We start from the raw sequence: 20,436 nt of genomic DNA on the forward strand, positions 1-20,436 counted from the left end.
AACGGCATTAAGCGATAGATTGACACGCTCGTCTGTGTGTAAAGGCTGTGCACAAGCCAAAAGAGAACGTAAACCCCGCCTATCTCAATCATTTTGACATTGATGAGCGCCGTTAGACCACATTCGTTTTGACTGTCTGATCAGCCTCACGTTCTGTTCCTGTCAATCACGTGGTGTCAACCAATTATACTGCATGAGGGAGGGCCGAGCCAACACACACACACACACACACACACACACACACACACACACACACACACACACACACACACACGCTGCCCCTAAACCTACCCATCACAGGAAACATTCTGCATTTTTACTTTCTCACAAAAACTCATCCTGTATGATTTATTAGCATTTTGAAAAGTGGGGACATGGGTAATGTCCTCATAAGTCACCCTCTTCTTGTGATACCTGTGTAATATAGATGCACTTTTATGATGATAGATGCACTTTTATGATGGATATATGCACTTTTATGATGGATATATGCACTTTTATGATGATAGATGCACTTTTATGATGATAGATGCACTTTTATGATGGACAGATGCACTTTTATGATGACAGATGCACTTTTATGATGGATAGATGCACTTTTATGATGATAGATGCACTTTTTTGGACTTCAAATTTTGGGCTGCCATTATAAAGCTTGGAAGAGCCCGGACATTTTTAACTATATGTCAGATTGTATTCGTCTGACATAAGAAAGTTAAATACACCTAGGATGACTTGGGGGAGTAAATCATGGGGTAATTAATTTTTTTTGGTGAACTAACCTTTTAACACATGTTTGAAAGCCCCTCGGTTGCTTTTCTGAATTGTATTATCTTCCCATCATCAAGAAAAGTTCCTTTCCTTGTCCGCCAGATAGCGCTCTGTTTTTTTCTTTCTTTTTCAAATTGGCCCCCTGCTGCAGGGTGGCGTCTCGTTCTTCAGCCAAAGATGACTGATGTTTTTGCAGTCTTGGATAACCGTAATCCTTGGATAAAAGAGCTGATGGATGAGGAGAGCAGGAAATCAAGAAAGAAAAATTAGTCCACCTTGTCATGGTATTGGCAGACCTCTCCAAACCCAGAGAAGCTGAATGCTGGCTCAATGCTCCGCTGTTGCTTCATTGCAACACTAGATGGCAACAGCTGTCTGCTAATGCATGTGTGTTTTGCAACGTAACACAACCTGAGAGAAAGGAGGCCCTTTGGAGAGTGTTAAATAACTGTGACACACTTCCCGCATTCAGATTTATCTGTCCTATTACAACATCAGAATTACATCTATCTAAAGAATGATCCACAGATGTTATTAAGAAACACCCAAGCGCCCGTTTTCCTGACCCTCCGTTCATACGCACCTCGGTGGCCGTGTGTGTGTGTGGAATGTAGGGCAGTTCCTGAGAGCGGGCGGTGCTGTAGTGGCTGATCTAGAGCTCGCTGGAGGAGCTCTTTCTCTCCACGTGTGATGCTGTTTGTGAGTCTCTTGGTAGTCTTGATTAGGAGTCTGTGCAATATCTTGGCTTCGGCCTGAGATGGGCCCATGTCTTGGCCGAAATTCTGAAATCTCACGCATAGGACACATATTTGTATCCACACAACCTGACAGAAACATGCATGGGATGCATTACTCCAGCTATATGCGATATGGACTTATTACTGAGATTGTATTTTGAGGATATCTGTGTGGAAAATTAACAGTGGCTGTAATTATGAATCGTGCCAAGACATTCAATACCAATTCTTTTAGTACTTTAGAGAGAGAGAGAGAGAGAGAGAGAGAGAGAGAGAGAGGATGGATGTGGAGATGGAAAGATGGATGGATGGATGAAAGAATGATTGAAAGATGAATGGATAGATAGAAGGGTAGATAAAGAGATAGAGTTGGAGATAGAGAGACGGATGGATGGAGAGATTGATTGATAGATGGATAGGTTGATGGGTGGATAAATAATGGATCGAGAGATGAATAGATGAAAGCGGAGATGGAAAGATAGATGGATAGATTGATAGAATGAAGGTAGATGGATGGATGGCTAGAAAGAAAGAACAATCGATAGATAGATGGATGGATGGCTAGAAAGAGAATGATGGATGGATGGATGGATGGATGGATGGATGGATGGATGGAACATGAATCGATCGAGAGATAGAGATGTCGGATGGATAGATGCATGGATGGAAGGATGGATGGAAGGATGGATGGATGGATGGATGGATGGATGGATGGATGGATGGATGGATGGATAGATAGATAGATAGATAGATAGATAGATAGATAGATAGATAGATAGATAGATAGATAGATAGATAGATAGATAGATAGATAGATAGATAGATAGATAGATAGATAGATAGATAGAACAATGGATGAATGGATGGAACATCAGATGGATCGATAGAGAGAGATGTTGGGTGGATAGATTGATGGATAGATTGATGGATTGATGGATAGATTGATGGATAGATAGACAGATAGACAGATAGATAGACAGATAGATTGATGGATAGATAGACAGATAGATTGATGGATAGATAGACAGATAGATAGACAGATAGATTGATGGATAGATAGACAGATAGATAGACAGATAGATTGATGGATAGATAGACAGATAGATTGATGGATAGATAGACAGATAGATAGACAGATAGATTGATGGATAGATAGACAGATAGATTGATGGATAGATAGACAGATAGATAGACAGATAGATTGATGGATAGATAGACAGATAGATTGATGGATAGATAGACAGATAGATAGACAGATAGATTGATGGATAGATAGACAGATAGATTGATGGATAGATAGACAGATAGATAGACAGATAGATTGATGGATAGATAGACAGATAGATTGATGGATAGATAGACAGATAGATAGACAGATAGATTGATGGATAGATAGACAGATAGATTGATGGATAGATAGACAGATAGATAGACAGATAGATTGATGGATAGATAGACAGATAGATAGACAGATAGATTGATGGATAGATAGACAGATAGATTGGTGGATAGATTGTATAGAATTAATATAATTCTACTACTAAATGATGAGAATTTTAATAAATACATTTAAATTTCACATTAGTCATTCTTTCTGAAATCAGGATTCGCTGATATCTGAATGTGTTTGATTCCCTTAAAGACCCGATTCAGAGAGTCATTCGTTTGGGAATCAGACGACTCCGGTTGCGCTGCGGTGTGTGTGTGTGTTTGCTTCACTTCTTAACACACACGAGGCCTCAGAAGAGGTGTGTGGTGTGAGAGTCAGACTGCATTGGCTGTTCTTGATTGTGATCCGGGATGAATGGGCGGATGGCGGCGGTTGTTATCAGCGCTGCGGAAACATTTGATTTGATTGACAGGGCTGTGCTGTCAGCGATTAACTCAACCTGACACGCAGGAGAGGAAAGAGGAAAGACAAGAAATTAGAGTAGTTAGTCTTCTAATAAAATGAATCATTAATCAAAAGAGAAACGTTTCCTCTGCGTGTGCGATTTATGCTGCTCTCGGGCTACAACGGGCCACTCGTGGGAAAAAAACGCTGTTTTCTTTTGCATTTGTTTTATGATGGTGTGTTAGTGGGCCAAAGTAGCTTTCGTCCTTTGGAGAAGGTGTTTGCACTGGTTCTCTTTTCCTTCCCGTACTTTCTCATGCAGGAAATGTTCTCAGCGAGGCTTAAGCAAGCCAAAGGAAATTCCTGCTTGCGAATGAATTCAACTTTTTATCTCCCATCACCCCCCACAGCTGGTTCACACTGGGAATAATCAACACTTGCTTTTTCAGTGCAAAGAACTGTCATATCTATTCTTCGTGACGACTAAATCTAGTTTTACATCCACTTTCTTGCGTCTTAATGTGAGAGTTCTCCTAAGAATTAAAGTGCATATTTTTCTGTGCAACTATTCCTTCATTTTAAAGATTTTTTTTGTTGTAATAATATTTTTATAATGTTTTCTTGAACACACAACAGTGTACATCGCGTCTGTAACAACACACATATTGTACAAAAACAAAACCTTATTACAAGAAAAGTGCAATAGCACAAATCAACAATGGGTAATACAGTAAGTACTTTGGGAGGGTTGACAACACATTACAGTAAATAATAGTTACCCAGATATATAAGCAATAAAGTAGGGTTATTATTAGGGGGTGTAACGATACGCGTATTCGTATTGAACCGTTCGGTACGAGGCTTTCGGTTCGGTACGCGGTACGCATTATGTACCGAGCGGTTCTTGGTCTAATTAATTAGACTTGGAAAATAAAAAAGTATGTAAAATATAATATTATGCGTTCAACAAGGAAGCCAATAACCAAAACGACGTAATAGGCAATGCCCCTGACTAAAGGTGCACTATGTAGTATTTTTGCAGTAAAATATCCAAAAACCACTAGGCCAGTGTTATATATTTTGTTCAGTTGAGTACTTACAATATCCCAAATGTTTCCAACTATTTGTAAATTGTGAGAAAATTGCTATTTTAACCAATGAACCGGGACGTGTCAGCATAGCGTTTGAGCGAGTCGCCTGTCAATTGCGTCATATCTGCGCTACCCTCGGTTTCGGCTTTTATTTGGCAGGAGCGCTTTACTCTTAACAGTGTGAACACGTGAACGCGCGGAGTAACGTCATAACATCATTTTAAACACACTTAAATGTATCTAATATGATAAACAGAGCTGCTTTACCTCAAAATCATAACTGGAAGAGCGGATCAGTGCAGGCGCCCGGCGACTGTGTCCCGTCCCGTCATAATAAAAGTCCCGGTGCTCGCGAGCCGTGTGTTTGTGTGTAACAATCGCTCTAGCGGTCGTGCTCAGCTTCACAACACTCGGTCCTGCTCTGCTTTACACTACAGTAACGTTAATAACCGCATGCATGAACGTGATTTCTGCCCGAGTCCTATTTTCCACCGGCTGTGATGAGAAGACCACATCTCCCAAGATGCTGCGCTCACACTTTGCGTCATCAAATACGCCTTTGTTTAGAATAGGCGCCCTCCAGTGAAAAAAGTGTGGAGAGAGCTATTGTAAAGAGCTAATGTCTATTTCTGTAACTACATAGAAGATGGGTAAAGTATAGCTCCATCTTTGTTCAATGTAAAAAAAAAAAAAAAAAAAAATCATACTTTGTTAGTTTTAAAAAATAAAAAAGGTAATTTATCTGCCAATTTTTTTATTTTTGCTGTATCTAAAACGTACCGAACCGAACCGTGACACCAGTGTATCGTATCGAACCGAACCGTGACACCAGTGTATCGTATCGAACCGAACCGTGACACCAGTATATCGTATCGAACCGAACCGAACCGTGACACCAGTATATCGTATCGAACCGAACCGTGACACCAGTGTATCGTATCGAACCGAACCGTGACACCAGTATATCGTATCGAACCGAACCGTGACACCAGTATATCGTATCGAACCGAACCGAACCGTGACACCAGTATATCGTATCGAACCGAACCGTGACACCAGTATATCGTATCGAACCGAACCGTGACACCAGTATATCGTATCGAACCGAACCGTGACACCAGTATATCGTATCGAACCGAACCGTGACACCAGTATATCGTATCGAACCGAACCGTGACACCAGTATATCGTATCGAACCGAACCGTGACACCAGTATATCGTATCGAACCGAACCGTGACACCAGTATATCGTATCGAACCGAACCGTGACACCAGTATATCGTATCGAACCGAACCGTGACACCAGTATATCGTATCGAACCGAACCGTGACACCAGTATATCGTATCGAACCGAACCGTGACACCAGTATATCGTATCGAACCGAACCGTGACACCAGTATATCGTATCGAACCGAACCGTGACACCAGTATATCGTATCGAACCGAACCGTGACACCAGTATATCGTATCGAACCGAACCGTGAATTTTGTGAACCGTTACACCTCTAGTTAGTATGGTGCACAATACAATACATTTTCATATGAGTATAATACCTCATCAAGGATTTTATTCCTCCTGTATTATATGGTTAATATCCTCTTATAAATAATAAAAAGGGACTCCAGACCAGGGTTGGGTGTAACTAGTTACTTAATAATTAGTTACTGTAATTTAATTACTTTTCCCTTGAAAAAGTAAAGTAAGGGATTACTCTTATTTTTTGTGTTATTTTATTACAGTTACTTTACAAGTGATTAAACTAAATACAGTGTATAGACTAGAACAATTTTATATACATACATATATATATATATAATATATATATATATATATATATATATATATATATATATATATATATATATATATATATATATATATATATATATATATATATATAGTGGAATTAACATTCAAATTCAGTCTAACTTTAAAATACTTATTTTATGTATCCTTTATTTGTAATACTTTGGTCAGTTAATAAGAATAATTGATGTAGTTTTATATTATGTATTTGAATGAATTAAAAAAGCCGTTTCATGTCTATCCTTGAATCGCTTAACTTAAGGTTGATATAGGATTTGGAAAGTAATTAGTAATAAGCAATTAAATACTTTTTGGAGAGAGTAATTTGTACAGTAATCTAATTACACAAGTGAAGATGAAATTAGTTACTAGTAATTAATTACTTTTTTAGAGTAACTTACCCAACACTGCTCCAGATCCTCTTAAATTTGACTTCTTTATCCTTAAGAAAATAGGTAATTTTTTCCATTGCATTTGATAGATTTACAGTTTGATTTCTCTCGCTCTCTCATAAATAAAGTAGCAGGTGAAGAATGGTGGCGTTGTACAGGAAAGTTCATAGAGTAGACCGTGACCCTGTGGTTACTGCGGTGATAAGCCTTTCCTGCTTTTAGCGGCTTTCATCAGGTCGACAGGTCGCGCGCTCCCCCGCCGAAGGCCACGGCTCTGGACCGGATTATCGGGTACGGCTTTAACAGCTGGGTTACCGCTAGCTCCCTAAAACCCTAAAGCAACAACCTCAAGGACCGGTAACGCCTGCCATGCCTCACGGAAAAACAAACTTGCCCTTAATCTCCGCATTGCCCGGCTGAAAATGGACGCTGGTGTTTTGGTCTCTCGGGGCTTTGTGGGAGGCTGTGGTAATAATAGTGTCGAGAAGGCATGAGGGGATGTTGGAGCTCCGCTTATAGACAAGCTTTAAAGCAGGGGTCTTCAACTAAAATTGCTTGGGGTCCAGTAAATGAACCCTCCTCACCGGCCGAGGTCCGGACAATTATATACCTAAAAACATGAATTGATGTTTTTTTGCCAGACTAAAGAAATTAGTGTAGATAAAAAAATGTTTTCTTTATTGAACAAAATATAATATGTTCTCATATAGATAATTTCATATTGTTAAAGCAAACATAGGTAATCCTTCACAAAATGTAATTCATTTTGAGGTTGTTCTGTTTAAGTTGCTTTGGTACAAAATATCTCAATTTAACCAGTAACCATGTCTGACAAAAATATGATGAATGAAAAAATACCTTCATCTCTAAATCTGCACTGAAAATACATTCATTTCAACATTACTAAATGTACCTAATCTTCAACACTGCTCTCTCTGTGCTTCAAATTGCACTGGTAGACGGATTCGGACCGGAGTCCGCCAGCTGGTGACCCCTGCTTTAAAGGGTTAGTTCACCCAAAAATGAAATATGTCATTAACTCCTCTCCCTAATGTCGCTCCACACCCGTAAGACCTCCGTTCATCTTCACACACAGTTTAAGATATTTTATATTTAGTCCGAGAGCGTATGCAAGTGTATGCACACTATACTGTCCATGTCCAGAAAGGGAATAAAATCATCATCACAGTAGTCCATATGAGACATCAGTGGGTTAATTAGAGTCTCTTGAAGCATCAGAAATACATTTGGGTCCAAAAATAACAAAAACTACGACTTTATTCAGCATTGGCTTCTCTTCCGTGTTTGTTTTCAATCCTCAAATAAAGATTCAAACGGTTATGAATCAGCGAATTGATTCATGATTCGGATCGCCAATGTCACGTGATTTCAGCAGTTTGACACGCGATCCGAAAAGTTAATGGTGGAACGACATTAGGGGGAGTCATTAATGACATAATTTTCATTTTTGGGTGAAGTAACCCTTTAATAAAGGGATAAAGTGCAAAGGATCTCGACAAGCCCTGCACACACTCAAGCTCTTGAAGCTTCCTGAACCTAGTGATTTTGTTTTTTTGTTATTAAAAGAAATTATTACTTTTATTCAGCATAGACATTTACATTTAATCATTTAGCAGACGCTTTTATCCAAAGTAACTTGCAAAAAGGGGAGAGCAACCCAGGTGAAAAAGACGTAATATTAAATGTATTCAAAATGCATTAAAGTATATTTATATTGTACTAAAAAAGATACTCAAGTACATTTTTAATGCATTTAATATTGAAGTCTCAGTTAATCGAGCACAGTACACACATTCCCCCCCCTTTCCCCTCCAAACAAATAAACATAAAATGTAATTGTTTCGTTAAATCCTGGTCTTTATTGGTCAGGTGCAGTTGGAAAAGATGTGTCTAAAGATGCTTTTTGAAAATGGCTAGAGACTCGGCTGCACGAATTGAGATCGGCAGGTCATTCCACCAGGTGGGAACGGTCCAGGAAAAGGTCCGTGAGAGAGATTTCATGCCAAAGACATATTAAATTGATTGAAATAAATGCTGTTTTTACTTGTATGTGGGCTTAATGTGTTTCACCGTCTGTTTGGTTGGATGACTGTAATGTTTTAATAGAAATTTATGTTACACTCATCATGAAGCACAGTCCCGAAGCTGTTAAATCGAGCTCTCTACGGGCTGACTGCTGAATGCACTGACAGACAGGGATGTTCGGTTCAGCCGATTTTGAATGCCTCCTTACCGTGAGCTGGAGGGCCTGAAAACAGCAGATCTGAGGCTTACATGATCTAAGCTGCAGATCTAACCCTACAGCTGGATTTGTCAGGAAGAATTTTTCCTTTTGTTCCAGTTACAGAATACATGTAAGCTTTTTGGCTCACACTAAGGAGCTGGCCTTGTTTATTTGATGAATCAGCATGGTAGGGATTCTTCACAGTTGGACATTTCTGAAAACAGGCACTTTCCAAGAAAAAACATGTTTGAAACAGTCATTTTGGTAGCGGTGGAAAGGTTGAGCTTGATAAATACACTGAAAATCGGGCAGTTGTGGCCTAATAGTTAGAGAGTCAGACTGGTAACCCAAAGGTTGCTATTTCCATTCTCAGTACTTCATTTGGATAGTATAAGACTACAAGCTGAGCTTGAACTTGGTCGCCAGGAAGTTTATTGATTTCGAGCAACAAAAGTGTCCTTGTTACCTTTTTTGTGAAAGATATTTGGATACAGGTTTCCAATATGCCTTGAGTTTTCACCACACAGGCTGTTTTATCTTCAAAGAACATGGGCTTTGTACATTAACAGCTGTAAAAAAAGAAAGAAAAGAGTAAGAGCCACCGATTTGTGTCCTTTAGGTTGTAATCCTGAAGTGCCAACAACTGAAACGCAAGAATTCACATCCACAGACTTAAAGGGGTGTTTGATTATGATTTCACTTTTTTTTTTAACTTTAGTGAGTGTGATTTTGTTGCTGTTTGAGCAACAACAACAACTGCAAAGTTATGACGCTCAAAGTTCAAAGCAAAGGGAGATATTTTCTTTTACAGAAATCTTTAAGGACTACAACAAACGACCGGTTAGGACTACAACGAGCTTCTTCTAGTGACATCTCAAACCCTAAAACTGACATAACCCCGCCCCCGGGAACACGCAACAAAGTCATGTGGAGAAGAGGAAGAGTTGTTGTAGTCGAGCACATTTGGGAGTGGCTCAAGCTGTCGTCCGTCTTTCTCATTTATTGATACAGTACGAACACAAATGCAATAGCACGTCATAAAGCAAGATGACAACATCAGTTATAACCGTAATTAAACTAAACTATACCTGTTCTCTCTTCATATATTCTCTGGCTCTGTGCATCTTACAACAGTTCCCACACCAGCGATTTATAGATTATCATGACAGAATATGCTAATCAATGACTTGAAGATCGTTAACTCATAAATTCATCAACTATCCATTCAGAAACGTCCTGTCTCATTCTACATGTCGCCTCTTCTTCTTGAGTCTCTCCATCATTGTCTGACTCCGGTTTGATTATAAAAGGCTGAACAGTTTCTGACATTTTCAGTGTGTGTGTGTGTGAGGTAATCAGAGCTGCTAACACGTGCTTTTGAAGCTCCGCCCTCTTCCTGAGAGGGGGCGGGAGCAGCAGCTCATTCGCATTTAAAGGGACACACAAAAACAGCGTGTTTTGCTCACCCTCAAAAAGTGACAATTTTAACATGCTATAATAAATGATCTGTGTGGTATTTTGAGCTACAACTTCACATACACACTCTGGGCACATCAGAGACTTATTTTACATCTTGTAAAAGGCCGTTATAGGACCTCTTTAAATTAACCACGCTTGAGCCAAGATATCTGTTTTTGAGCATAAATGAGCACAGATGATGTAATGGTGAGGTGTTAAAAGCATCGGTCGTCTCTCGGCAAAGACCAGGCAGGAATGTCAGAGCCCAAAATATTTCCATGCGGCACAATCTTATCTGTCCCTTTAGTCGCGGAGACAATGGCGCGTCCTGAGGTGTGTGTAGACGGAGGCGTGTTGACATTCTCCCGCTCCGAGCAGCAGGTACGGGTCCACTGTCGACAGTTGCGTGTTTGTTTTCTTTTCCGTTCAGGCTCACATCCCTCCGAGTTCTTTGCACTCTAGATTTTTCCGTGTCGTGTCACTTGCTCATTGTGCAATAAAAGTGTTTTTGTTTCTTTTTTGTGTGAGGGATATTTTGGACGCAGGTTAACAGATGTGACGTGTTTTCGTAAGCACGACCCAATATGTTTGATTACTTTGCACAGGCTGTGCACATTATCTTTGATTTATGTACTGCGAGTGTAATTATTAGACTTCAGTGAAAACCATATCGATCAGTGACACTTCAGGTATAATCATACCAGTGCATTGAGCGCAATGCTTTTTGGGGAAAACGCTGGTTGAGTAACGTTTAAGCATTCATTTATACCGGATCTAAGTCTTATTTAAGGGTCAATTACTGTGGCTTTGTGTGTGTGTGTGTGTGTGTGTGTGTGTATCTCCAGGAGGGAAATTGCAAAGACAACAGAAGGCTGGCTGTCACCTGATATAAGGGCATTTATCATCATTTATCCAAACAAAAATAGAGACAGAATTTTTTTTTCATCCCTTTATTTTGTAGATACCAACCAGACAGACTGTATTTCATTTCCTTTCTTTGTCTTCACACACACACACACACACACACACACACACACACACACACACACACACACACACACACACACACACACACAGAGATTTGTGGAATGTTCCATGGAAGCTGTTGCTTCAAATTTGAAAGCACAAATGATATGAAGACCATTCTATGAAATTAAAGGACAACTCCGGTGAGAAATGATCCTAGGGGTAATTAACAGATGATTAGAGACTAGATCGTTCTCTGGGATGCGTTTTCATGAAAATTGAATATAAAGAGTTTTATCTCTAAAAACAGATTAGCTTATAACGCTAGTCAATGGGGCACTGGGTAGTAAAATTAAATGGCTAGTTAACACCACTAACAAGACTCAAAATAGCCTCACACTAACACGGCAGCATAATGAGGGTCCCTACATGCAAACCGAAGCATTGAGAACTTTGTAAGTGTAAAAACTGTTTAATAAGAAGATACTTTATAAACACAGTTCATTACGCGTTCACGGACAGCAGCCATCTTGGAAAACAGTCTCGACTCATCGAGCGACGAGAGCTCTGCTAAGTGATGAACTGTGACTTGGAATCTCATATGGTCCGTTGTTTCCGGAAGAAATCACTGAACGCGACAGAGAAAATAAATAAATAAAAATAAAAATGTCCATGTTATTACATTTCACAAACTTAATTCCTATCGACCAGCTCACTTAGAACAGCGCTCGTGGATCAATCGATTCGTCAAGACTGTTTTCCAAGAGGGCTGCTGTCCGTGAACGCGTAATGAACTGTGTTTATAAAGTATCTTCTTATTAAACTGTTTGTACTCTTACAAAGTTCTCAATGCTTCGGTTTGCATGTAGGGACCCTCATTATGCTGCCGTGTTAGTGTGAGGCTATTTTGAGTCTTGTTAGTGGTGTTAACTAGTGATTTAATTTCATTACCCTGTGCCCCATAGACTAGCGTTATAAGCTAATCTGTTTTTAGAGATAAAACTCTTTACATTCGATTTTCATGAAAACGCATCGCAGAGAACGATCTACTCGCTAACCATCTGTTAATTACCCCGAGGGTCATTTCTCACCGGAGTTGTCCTTTAAGAATTCTGTCTGATGATGAATAAATGTTAATTAATTGCATTTTGCTTCTCAGTCAAATTCATTTAAAAAATATTAAAATAAATTGAATATTACAATGAATTTGTTATTAACAATATAACATTTTAATGATTATAAAATGGAATAAAACTATGGAAGCTCGTCTCCACCGCAGATTACAAATAAAAAAGGTTATTGTAACTATTAATCTCACAATTCTGACTTTTTTTCTCATAATTGCGTGATATAAAGTCTCAGTTGCATGTTTTAAAGTCAGAATTGTGAGAATAAAAGTATAACTCACAATTCTGACTTTAAAACTCACAATGGTCACTTTTTTCAGAATTTATAAAATCAGTATTGTGAGATATAAACTTGTAATTATGAGAAAAAAGTATTCAGAATTGGACTATAAGATGAAATTGCAAGTTTATAACGCATAATTCTGAGAGAAAAAAGTCAGAATTGTGCGTTATAAAGAGAAAATTGTGAGATGTAAACTCAAAATTGAAGGTTTTAAAGTTAGAATTGTGATATAAAAAGTCACAATTATCTTTAAAAATATTAGTCAGTGGCGGAAACGAGCTTTCATATAAAACAGTAGCATTTGTTAGATAAAATATTAAAGATATATATAAATAAAAGAACAAAGCTTCAAAATATGCATATTTGCTTAAATAGCCCAAACTTAAAAGAAAATTAGAAATGTCGCCTTGATAACTATAAATAATGAAAACAATAATGACAAAAGCACCTAAAATGACAAACTTAACAGAAGGCTAATTCAAAATATTAATAAATAATATAAATACAGTATATAAATAATATTATAAATAGGTAATTTTTAGGGCTGCACGTTTTCAAGTTTTTCATTAACCGTTAACCGAGGCCCTTAGCGGTTAATACTCGGTTAACCATAGTGTGCGTCAGACTCAGGGTTATTTTTAGCTTATTAATTTGACGACCACCATCTCCGTAGTGAACGCGCCTATAGAGAGAAATGCACATCATGGATTACCTAATCAGAGAGTAGCCTATTTCTTTTCGTTTTAAATTGTTAAAAGACATTTCAAGTTTCTTAAGATCTATTTCATGTCTGCGAGGCGTACGCTGAGTTTCGTTAAATTAGGATGAGATGCGCTCCAGTTCACGAGCAATGCGAGTGGCCGCGAGGGCGCCTGCACGATTAGAGCATGTAACGTTAGTAAAATATGCAGCCGAGAACGATTCACACAGACAGCGTTTGACTTGCGCGGCTGAGCCTCTCCCGGCAGAGAGTCCAAGCATCTGTGGACTCGTCCCTTCAGCTCTGGCCATCTTGCTTTCAGTCCGCGATTAGCTTTTTTGTTTTCTTCATAACAGTTAAAGTAACGTCTGCTTTTCTCTAGTCATTCACAAGTTTCTCACTTCAAACTTTCTTTCTTCTGCTCCGTTATGCACAGCGCGCGCGGCTCGCGCTCTGCTTCTGCCCTAATGCGACTTTTAGTCCAGTGCGACGTATGTTATTTTCCTCTTCATGACGCATATTTTGACTGATGCGACTCATACTACGGAGCGACTTATAGCCTGAAAGATGCGGTAAGCACTGCATTGCAATACTTGCATTTTGCCCCGTCACTCTCATTTTTAAAGTGCTCCAACGCTATCTTTGACCGCTTCGTTGCCCGCTTAGAAAGCTGGTCATGACTTCTTCTTGTGGATATTACAAATGTCTGGGAGCGCTCTGGTGGTCTCTAGGGGTGCAAACATATATTACAACTAAATTCAAGGCACGTCATTGACGCCACTTAACCGATTTTTAACGGTTAATCGGTCAATCGGTTAACCATGGACACTCCTAGTAATTTTGTACACTTACCATACTGATGTAAAGGAGTTTCTCATCATGAGATGAGAAGACAGATGTCAAAAAAATGAACAGTAACTTTAATGTTTGTTTGTATTTTCTGTGTGCTGTTCTCGATCTTCATATTTACCAGCGGCAAGCAATGTTACGATTGAGCAGCAAAATGTGATTGGCTTTGACATGCTCCAGTCTTTCTGGGCCACTTCAGGATATGACATAAGGTGGCCGTCGAAGCCTCTCAGAGAGCATCTTTGTTCTTTTCATCAAGCATCTGTCTTTGTTTTCATTTCCTGTTTTATTTTCGGCCTGGTTTTACAAAGCTGCACTGCTGTCTGTACACACAAACACTCGTCGAGATTTATTTGGTTATCACTGAACGGTCAATCCATAAACACACCGAGAGGTAAATGTGGGAGAGAAGGAGAGTCAAAACGAAATGTTTACAGTAATATGTCTCTGTTCTTGTTCCAGCGGCTCTGGAAGGAATTCATTCGTGTTTCAGGTCAAGGAGTTAATGCTTTTCTATGTTTATTTTTTTTTCTCTTTTAAGTCTTTTTTTATTTCTTTTTTTATGCTTTTCTGAGATAAGTGAAACTAGATTTTTACATTTTCTTGTCTGTAAAAAACAAACTGCCACAATTAGGTTGTGTGCGGCTGCCAGGTTGTTGCTAGGCAGTTCTTAAGTTGTTCTGAGTGATAGTTATCGTGTTTATATGCACTTTATAGACTGATCAGGCATAACATTATGACCTAATAATGTGTTGGTCCCCCTTTTGCTGACCCGTCGAGGCATGGACTCCACTAGACCCCTGAAGGTGTGCTGTGGTATCTGGCACCAAGATTTTAGCAGCAGATCCTTTTAAGTCCTGTAAGTAGCGAGGTGGGGCCTCCATTGATCAGACTTGTGTTTAGCTCATCCCACAGATGCTCGATTGGATTGAGATCTGGGGAATCTGGAGGCCGAGTCAACGCCTCAAACTGGTTGTTGTGCTCCTCAAACCATTCCTGAAGCATTTGTGCTTTGTGTCAGGAGCATTATCCTGCTGGAAGAGCCACAGCCACCAGAATACCGTTTCCATCAAAGGCTGAACATGGTCTCAGCAATGCTTAGGTAGGTGGAGCGTGTCAAAGTAACATCCACATGGATGGAGGACCCGAGGTTTCCCAGCAGAACATTGGCCAAAGCATCACACTGCCTCCGCCAGCTCGCCTTCTTCCCATAGTGCATCCTGGGGCCATGTGTTCCCCAGGTAAGCCACACACACACACACACCCGGCCATCCAAGTGATGTAAAAGAACACGTGATTCCTCAGACCAGGCCACCTTCTTCCATTGCTCCGTGGTCCAGTTCTGATGCTCACGTGCCACTGATGGTGCTTTCGGCGGACTGACAGCTTTCTATCAGAACCAGCATTAACTTCTGGAGCAGTTTGAGCTCCAGTAGCTCGTCTGTTTGATCGGACCACACGGGCCAGCCTTCGCTCCCCACGTGCATCAATGAGTTTTTGGTCGTTATTCTTTTCAGTTTTCTGCTGCCTTCGATTGGAATCATTTACAGGAGACTTTAAAGCTTAGTTAATTTACTTCACTATCCTTCTTTAAAAATTCGATTTGGTCAGTGTACTTGTTTTTAGGTATTTGTGTATTTTATATGTTTAATTTATCTCTGTATTTTTTTATAAATTTTATGTTTTTACTGTATTATACCTGCTTCTTATGCTGCCTCTTGGCCAGGTCGTCATTGTAAATGAGATCCTGTTCTCAACTGACTTACCTGGTTAAATAAAGGAAAAAAATTAAATGAGCCTTGGCCGCCCATGACCCTGTGGCCGGTTCTCCACTGTTCCTTCCTTGGAGCACTTTTGATAGATACTGACCACTGCAGACCGGGAACAGCCCACAAGAGCTGCAGTTTTGGAGATGCTCTGACCCAGTCGTCTAGCTGTCACAATCTGGCCCTTGTCAAACTCGCTCAAATCCTCACGCTTGCCCATTTCTCCTGCTTCTAACACATCAACTCTTAAGGACAAAATGTTCACTTGCTGCCTAATATATCCCACCCACTAACAGGAGCCGCGATGAAGAGATCATCAGTGTTATTCACTTCACCGGTTGCTATGTGGTTGGCTGGTTGCTATGTTTCTGAGTGGTAGTTTGTGTATTGTCTAGTGTTTTGAGTGATTGCTAGGGTAAGAAAATAATTAGTTTGATTGCATAGAAAAGTAATAGTACACCTTTCCTGAACAAGTGACTAAATGTTTGATTGATTTTTATGTTCTAAGTGTAAAATCCCTAACTCTTAAGTGTGAGTAAAGAAGTGATGCTTGACTTAGCAAACACAAATAGTAATCTACCACTCGAGTCACTGCATCCAGCTTCCTTAAGATGTCAATCTCAGAAATCATTCCCCTAGTTTTTACAAGGTGGTTCGCCAGAAAAGAAAGTTGTTTGTGTTTGTATTCTACATGTGTTTGATGTCTGAGCTGGTTGCCGGGTAGCCTCCTGTACCCTTCTCTGATTGGCTGAGGGAGATAGGTGTTGATGGGCAGACGGGTTGAGGGCTGATAAGAGTGCAGACATGCGTGAAATCTGATTGGGCGATAACTGCCGCTCACCTGGGGGAAGTGGCCTATCAGATTTCTCAATCACGGTGACGATAAAGCTGTCAAATCAGCTTTGACTTGACTTATCGGCGTGCCAAATCACCCTGCATATAACGAGAGAGACACGGCTGATAAAAAATAAATAATATTTTTCCTGTCGCTGTGTGAACTTGTTACAGAGTAGATTTTAAAGGCCCGGTGATTTATGCCCTGCTCAGCTCATGCAGAGTGCGAGACGAGGAAAGGAGAGCCCCAGATATGAGCGAGAAGGGTGCAGTTTTCCAATCTCTAGCTTCAGAAAAAGGAATATAGAAGAAAATGTGGATTTATAGAAATGGTAGCGGTGCATTATATAGTTTTGGTGGGCAACAACTAGACATTATCACCATAGTTGTGTGCAGACAATCATAAAACCTTACTTTCCCGAAACTTTATTCAGTTTTACAGGCGTTTGTTAAAAGTAGATCACTTTTGTATGAGCTATGCGTGGTCAGCTGTACTTCAGATGTATTTTAGGATTGTTCAAAGATGGTCACCGGAGGGCCGAAACGTAACCCAGATGAATTGCTCAGGGAGTATTCGTCTGCATTGTTTCACAATGCTGATATTGGCACTTAACCTTTGTCTGAAAATTCTCTAATGCTAGTCATAGGAGAAACTTGATGGTCTGGATCAGAAGCTGGCTATCTTTCTTGGACTCCTAATTGGATCGCTGCAATACGATGATTGCTAACGAATGACGTGTGTGGTAATGAAGCCATCAGTGTAAAAGCTTTGGGAAGAGAAAACCCAAAGCAGTGTCACAGAGGACTCGTAGCCCTCTGATGGATTCAAAAAGGCCCACAGATGGGAAGATACAATGCAAGGTTTCTGTCAGCATGTGGGAGGAAAATCCCCCTCCGTTACGCTCAATGTGGTACGTTCAGTTTTCCCAGGATTTCTCAAAACGGCAAAATCTGTTAAAAACAAAGAGCTCCATAGTATCTGGTCTAAAACATCAATTGTAATGTAAGTAAATGTAGTCAATCATTTTATCTCTTAAAACTCATCTTTGATTACCAAAATGACACATTTAAAACATCTTTCCTGTGAAAAAAATGCCTTAAAATATTTTTCCTTGCTTCATTTAATATGCAGATCATGAATATGCAAATGAGCCCCGCCTCCACCCACTCGCAGCTCAGAGCTCCACTCGCTCAACTTTACTCGAGTTACTGTAGTAAACGCTGCACAATGGTGTCGCTCTTTACAGCGCCGCACACATAACGCTCATTAATATGATTAGCCTTGACTACGTTATCAAACAGCTAATAATGTGTTGCTAATGTTACACAAACCATGTTCCCGTTCGCCATCTCAGTCTCAGCGTCCTTAGAAACGCTTTGGACATCTCAGACCGTCAGCGGAGAAAGGCATATAGTTCATCATAACATCATAATATACATCAGATACATAATTCACCCGCTATATTGATAAATGTTCCTCATTTTTTATATATTAACAGAAGAATATCCCAGATAACCTGCTTCTCTTGAGACTTCCTGCTTCAGAGAATAGTTAATGATATGCTAAAGCCCCGCCCACACGTGTTGTGATTGGTTACAAGGTGGTTTGTGAAACACCAGCGATGTCAAACCGTTTTTGAGTCTTTGGTTCAGAAAACACTCAGCAAAGGTGTTGACATGAATTTGCACATGGTTTGTATATTAAAGTATTAAAAAAAACACCACATAGACATAAACAACATTAAAAAGTTGATTTTCACTACAGGGGACCTTTAATAATGCACACTTTTTTGGTTTTGGAGCGTTTTTTAAGAAGCCTCAAGGTTGGATTCATTTGATCAAAAATACAGTAATAAAAATAGTAATATTTTGAATAATTAAAATGTAAAAAATTTAATTAAGACTAATAACGTATGTACATAATATAAAACACAAAACTCTATATTTTGAACAACCGGTAGGAAATATATACATCAATAATTATTCATAGTTGTTCGTCGGCGGACGATATACAACATAGGCGGGGATTATGCAAATGTTTTTTCTAGTGATGTAGAACCAGATTCGAATTACAGACGACTCGTTTAGGCAATTCAGAGTCAATTCTTTCTTTTGGGAGACAATTACTTTATTCTGCACTTTTAACTTCACATCCAGCAGCAACCATGTCTGTGTTTGACCGCGGGTTTAAACAGCACCGCGGCTCCTCCGACTAGAATGTCCTGGAAAAATGTAGTCTGCTGGGAAAACCCAGACAACTTCCAGAAAATTAAGATTTGCTCTGCAAATAGTCTGGCAAAGAGCCCATTCAAGCCCATTTCTAATCCGTCGAAATCACGGCACAAATCAGAAACGATGGGGCTTTACACGATGACGACAGCACAGCGACGGTGAAGCAGATTTTGTACATTACGAAGATGGATGCCGCCGTGGAATATCACTCGTTCGAATCAGCTATCACGTCTGTTTTAAACGATTTAAACTTTTCCTTTTTTGTTAAAACTCGAGCAAAGAACAACACTGGGCTCCAGATGTCGATTACACCGGCTACTGTGAGGATGAGGAGTGTGATCTCACACACACACACACACACACACACACACACACACGTATTCATGTAAAAAATGTAAATAAATAACTAGCGTAACTATGCTCAAGTCTGAAAATGTTCTAAAACAACTAAAATGACTGAATTTGATTAAAGTTTTTGAGACACAATTTTCCAAAGACTCCTCAATACTATTTTATTTTCAAAATATTGCAAATAGCATTCTAATCCCAATACTAATGCCTTACAGCGGGGGCGAATGCGATCAGAGATAATGTTTTCTGTTCGACCGTCGATCGGAGATGCTGTCAGGGTTTCCAAATTTTGCAAAAATGTTGATGGAGTGGCGGCGGACACTATTATCAGCTATTGTCATATTTCTTTTACAACAACGGCGAAAGTCGTCAGAAGCCATTGCAAAATCTTCCTCGAAATCACAAACAGAGAATTACTGAGTCTCAGATGTTTCTCCTTCATCGCTCTGATTGGTTTTAGGTCTATCCAATTGCGCCCAGAGGCATTTGAGCAACGTCTGTTGGTGACGCCCCTTTGGAAATGATTTATCAATGAAGCTTTGCCAGACCATAACTCAGTTCCTACTGAGAATGCTCTGGTTTTAACCAGGCTAGAAAAAATGTCCAGTAGTAGGAAAACCATGACTAAACACAGAACAAACAGCACAATAACTGGAGAGCTCCACACAAAGGCAACACCATCTTGATATCAGTTAAATACGACATGTAGTTACAGCATCTTCCAGCAGGGGCATAACAATAATCGACTTCTGTATTGAAATTTACTGAGGCGTTTACATTCATGAATGCATATTCTTCAACAGCTGTAGTTTGTGTGCTAATTAGCATCTGCCTTGTGTCCAGTTCGTTTTTATCCCCGGCCATGTGCACTTCTGATTGTCCTTGAGGGATTCCAGTGAGAATGTACTAATCCTACTGTTCAAAAAGAGAGAGGAAGAACCGTTAATGGAGCTTGAGCGAGTGAGGCGAGTGTGAAACCGTTAATTGTAT

At 39.7% G+C, this 20,436-nt stretch overlaps 1 protein-coding gene across 2 annotated transcripts in view; it reads left to right on the forward strand.

Moving 5' to 3' along the window:
- uvrag (UV radiation resistance associated gene) overlaps positions 1 to 20,436 on the forward strand; it is a 182,155-nt gene that overhangs the window by 23,075 nt on the left and 138,644 nt on the right. The window lies entirely within an intron of this gene.

Source organism: Pseudorasbora parva, chromosome 23 (genome assembly GCF_024679245.1).
Source record: "Pseudorasbora parva isolate DD20220531a chromosome 23, ASM2467924v1, whole genome shotgun sequence".
In the NCBI taxonomy this organism is placed as follows: Eukaryota; Metazoa; Chordata; class Actinopteri; order Cypriniformes; family Gobionidae; genus Pseudorasbora; species Pseudorasbora parva.